The 5249-nt window shown below is 42.9% G+C and overlaps 1 pseudogene; it reads right to left on the reverse strand.

Moving 5' to 3' along the window:
* Nucleotides 1-3502: 3502 nt before the first annotated feature.
* LOC140523792 (putative transcription factor Ovo-like 1 pseudogene) lies at nt 3503-4240 on the reverse strand (annotated as a pseudogene).
* Between the last annotated feature and the right edge of the window lie 1009 nt (nt 4241-5249).

Here is a 5249-nt window from a genome sequence, read left to right on the forward strand (position 1 = left end):
TCTGTCATACTTAATGGGTGTTTGTGTCTTATTAATATACTTACAATGAATTGTTTCATATCGGTTATTTTTATATGTACCATATGTTGATTTTAGAGTACACATTGTATGAATGTAGGAATCATGTCATATTTTTGTGTTTTGTTCTCACCTGCAATGGGGTGCTCTGCACACAGAAAGCACCTATTGAACTGAACAGCATCTGTGGAACAGGTGACAAATGTAACTGCCAATAATCGAGGTTACATTTTCACAGAAATGTGTAATCATAAAAATTTCAAAGTTGGAAAGGACTTCAGCAAACATGTAACTTAACTGTTTGAAAAACATTTAGTCCTTCAAGTGCACATCTTGCAGGAGGGCAGGGAGAGAGTAACAAACATTCCTTGATAGGTATTACTTTTCATATACTTTTAGTCTACTTCTTTGCCCTCCTGGCTCAAGTCTTTATCATCCTTCCTATTTTCTGTATAATAAGTTTTTTTTTTCTTTAGGTTCCATGCCTTCACCTTGAAATTTCAATTAAAACTACACAGGTATTGTGGTTACCTCTTTCAGTAGAGTGACTGAGATATCATTGGTTTTATCCCTACAAAATCAATAAATGTCATGCTAGATGGAGTTCCAGGTCTGGAGTCATGAAGACCTGAGCTCAAATCCAATCTCAGACACTTCCTGCCTGGGTTACACTGGGCCAATCACTTAACTTCTATTTCTTAATCTGTGAAATGAGGATGTTATTGTTTGTCCTTCATACTTGAGAAGAACCAAAATTACATGATGATGTTGGGGTCAAGGTTTAGTATGTTCCACTGTGGCTGATCAGACTGATATGAACTTGGAAGGCTCAGTCTCAGTCTGGGCACTAAAGACCTGTTTGAATTTGGGGGATGGAGATATCTCTAGATTTGTGTGTCTTATGTTTCTTTTTACATACTCCAGTTCAGCTTTGCTTACACAGAACATGGCCTTCTTTGATGTAGGCACACTGTACCAGGTGGTCCTGTGCCAGCATCTCCCATGTTTCACAATCAGTACTAAAGTTCTTCAGAGAGACTTTGAGAATGCCTTTGTATCACTTCTTTTGACCTCTGTGTGAGAGACAATGATAGCACCTAACCCGGTGTTTTGAAGGCTTAATGAGATCATCATTCTAAAGCACTTGGCACATAATACGTCCTTTATAAATGTTAATTTGTTGTTGTTATTCTGTCTCTAGCCTAGGACATAACATATAAGATGTGTATCCACTTATGTTTTTTCTACTCTATTTTAAGCAAGTGAACTCTAATTTCTCACTTCTATGTTTGGACTCCCATCTTGAAAACACCATACCATTCTCCTGAAATAGACCTTATACATGCTCCCCTTACCCCCACCCCTCCATTTCATGACCTAGCTACTCCTGGCAGACTTTATCATTCCATTTACACAACAAAAGCAATCTGGATATTGAGTTTCCTCAAAATAATGTTTTTCAAAACTGCATGATACACCTGTCTGCATTTTCAGACATACTCCCTTAGATATCTGCATTTTTAAAATTACATAAGAACCCTGATATCTGTTATCTGTAAAAGGAAGGCATTTGCTTCTGAGTCTCCTCCAATATCTATATCTAAGATCCCAAGTATCCACATTTGATCACCAAAATTCCAAAGCCCCCAAACTAGATCTGAAAATAGCAATCCCTCCCTAAAAAATGAAGGTTGGGGCAATGTGTCCTATCACCCACACTGCAAGAAGTGAAATAAATTTTGCCATAGAGTTAAAAGACAAGATATAGAATGGAAAAATGAGAAAGCAACAGCAAAATAAAACCTGATAATAAAAAGCTACAATGGTGAAAAGGAAGATAAAAAACACCAACTCAGAAGAACAAATAGATGTCAAAACAGCTACAGGCAAAGTCTCAAATGAAAAAAAATGAATTGGACAGAAGTGCAACAAGATTTCCCAAAGAGCAAAAAATTTTTTTTTCAACATCAAGTAAATGGTAGGGGAAGATCAGCAAAGAAATGAGAGCAACACAAGATAATTATGAAAAGACAATTAACAGCTTGATAAAAGAAGCTCCAAAATAGAGAAAAACATCTTAAAAATCTAATTGTTCAAATGGAAAAAGAAATACAAAAAAAGGTGGGTGAAAAAGGACACAATGGAGAAGGGAGAAAAGAGAGGAAGAATGGGAAAATTTTCTCACATAAATATGGTACTCAAGTAGGAGCTTTTAGAATTTCTCATGGGTAAGCTTAGCCAATATAATGACAATTCTACCTAAGTTAATTTACTTATTTTTCGTCATGCCAATCTGAGAGGGAAAATTTGAGGCCACTTACCAGCATAGTTTGAATATATCTTTCCTCCTGTAAGTCATTTAACTTTTCCTTTAGTAATTTGGTTTTTAATGGGTTGGTTAACATTCTCTTTCATGTTGTCCTAAGAGTGAGAGGGACCATCTCAGAAAACTTCAGGCCTGCCAGCCCTACCCCACAGCCCTGCTAAGGTTTAGACCTTCACATGGGAGCCCCCATCGATGCCACTTCTTTTCAGTTGCTGAAGAAGATAGTAGATTCTGGGTAACAAAGACACACTCATTTCACCTTTGTTGCCCCTGGGCAGAGCCAGAAGGAATCTACTGGATGGTGAGTGACTCAATTTTCTATCCCCAGTCCAAGTATGAGTGGAGAATTGAGGGGTAGCCCCAGGAAGCCCTGAGGGGGCGCTTCAAGGAGAGTGTGGCAGAGGCCAGGACAGAGAAGGATGTCCTTTCCTGAGAGATGAAAGGAGATATGTGTTGTCCAGGGAAGATCCTGGAGAACAAAAAGAAGGGGACAGCTGGGAGGTGGGACTGGGCCAGGTAGGGTAACAGAATAGCTGCTCACAGTGATGAAACACAAAGGAGGCAGGGTTGGAAAAGAGCTAGCTCTTTCCAGCTTTGAAAAAGATCTCCATCAGCACCAAAAATATTACTAGTTATACATTTGTCACCTTTCTAAACAAGCCTTAAGGAAAGAAATCAAATGAGCTTATGCCTTGTGAAGTCCAGTGCGTGTGTGCTGCAATCTTGTTGTCCCTGAGTGTGAGCATACCTGCATCCTGGCAAGGTAGTAGTTGGAGCTCTACACCTACCACCAGCCTCCTTTATCAAGTGTCTTTTCTTCAAATAGTCTGGAATGTGAAGTCTTTGTTCAGCCAGCAGGTGATTATCTCTCAGTCCCCAAAACCTGGTGGCTCACAGCTTATTGTCTTCAAGATCCATTTCAATAAAATAGGAGGGAAATGTGAGAGTGTTGTCTCCTTATACAAATCATCTCTGCTTTCTCCTAGCTTTGAAGGAGGAGGGACTGCGTGGTGAAGCCCACCTTGGAGTGCCCCTGTGCCTGGGCAGTGAGAGGTGGTGGCTTTGTGCACCCAAGGAGGTCCCTTGCCCAAAGATTTTGGCTGCAGTGGGCTTGGCGCCCTCCCTCTGTGTGGGCAGAGGGCTTGGCCTTCCTTGGGTTTAGAGACAGTGGTTGTTTTGCAGCAGGGTAGTGACTGCGTTCAGGTCCTTCTTAGAGGTTTTCTTCAGCAGCAGGTGGTCAGGGTGCCAGGACATGGCCCTCGTGGCTGTCGGAGGTGCAGTCACACTCCTTACACTCGTAGAGTTTGGCTCCCGTTCTTTGCAGGCGTATTTGTGCTGCACCCCACAGATCTTACTGAGATGGGACTCGAAGGAGCAGCGCTGGGTGAAAGCTTTGACGCACACTCTACATTTGTAGGGATGTACACCGGTATGTCTGCGCCCAAGTCTTTTGAGGTCAAAGGTGAGATTGAAGCCCTTTCCCCAGTAGGTGCCAAGGTGTCTCTTGAGGTCATTGTGGCATTTCGCGTGACAGTAAGCTTGCACTGGTGGCTGATGTTCCTTGTGGCAGATGTGACAGATGAAAAGCGCCCGCTCGGGTTGTCTCTCCCACGGTCACCTTCATCTTGGGATGCAGAAAGCCATGGTCATGGTCCTGAGGGTCAGTCAGGTGGCCCAGACCTTCCGCCATCACACAGGGCCTGGGGGCTGTGCCATAGCCAGGCTCCCGGGTCCAGAGGACAGGAAGGAGGCTCGGCCATGGAAGGCTCCAGATCATGGTAGGGTTGGAGTGGGCAGAAGCCGAGGCTGATTGGCACGTAGATCTCGCCTGCTCCTGGTCCAGTTGCGCTTGCCCTTGGAGGAGCACCGCCTCTTTAAGAGGAAAGCCCGGGGCATGGTCATGGTTGTCGGGGCCGACGCTGGCTCTAAGAAGATGAGAATTGGAGGCAGGAGAAAGAGGAGGGGAGCCCGAGCCGACCGGCAGTCAAAGTTCGCGCAGAGGAGATGCCCATGTCTTGCTGGGAGGCCGCCAGGAGGGTCAAGGGCAGGCGAGTGGTGGAGGCGGCTGAGTTACTCCTGGGTTCTGGCGCAGCAGAATGCAGGCCAGCTCCCATTCCAGTGTCATATACTTCAACTTCTGAGCTCCTAAATTGTGTTGAGCTGGAAAAATAATTCACTTGGACATTTTGTTTGCTACTCCAGAATTTTATTTGAGCTATTATTTTAACGTTGTTTGTAGGGGGAAGTTGAGAGAACTCAACTGTAGTACTTCCTCTACTTCGCAGTACAACTCATTGCCTGGAATATCTGGGTTCAAATCCTGCCTCTGGCACTTAATAGCTGTTTGACTCTTGTTCTGTGCCCCCATTTCTTCATTAGTAAAAATGGGGATAATATATAGCACCTATCTCATATGATTATTGTTAAGGATCTAAGGAGTTAGTATATCTAAAATATTTTGCAAACCATAAAGTACTATAAAATCTTACTTATAATAATTTAAATTTAGAATCTTGCAAGAATAATTGTAACTAATAGACCCAAACATCATTTCAGAGTTTATATAGCTTGGGAGAATTCGAGTCTGCTGCTGCCCTGCTTGACTAATATCCTTGTCCAGGGTTTCCCCTAGAGGTCTCAAGCCTAGGTCTGCTACCAATGAGAGACAAAGCCCTGGTTGGCTCCTCTACTGGACTTTCTTTTCCTTCTAGGATCAAACTAACTCCACATCCAAAACCTTCCCAATCCCTCCATGTACCACTGGATCAGGATAAAAACAGAAAAAAGTAGAACTCTTGCTTTCCCCATTTTTGTGATGATAGGATTACATTTCTGGAAAACTGATATATCTTTCCCAGATTCTCTTCTAAGACTTGTCCTGACATTAATTGCAGTGTTTCTTTGT

Source organism: Notamacropus eugenii, chromosome 2 (genome assembly GCF_028372415.1).
Source record: "Notamacropus eugenii isolate mMacEug1 chromosome 2, mMacEug1.pri_v2, whole genome shotgun sequence".
NCBI lineage: Eukaryota > Metazoa > Chordata > Mammalia > Diprotodontia > Macropodidae > Notamacropus > Notamacropus eugenii.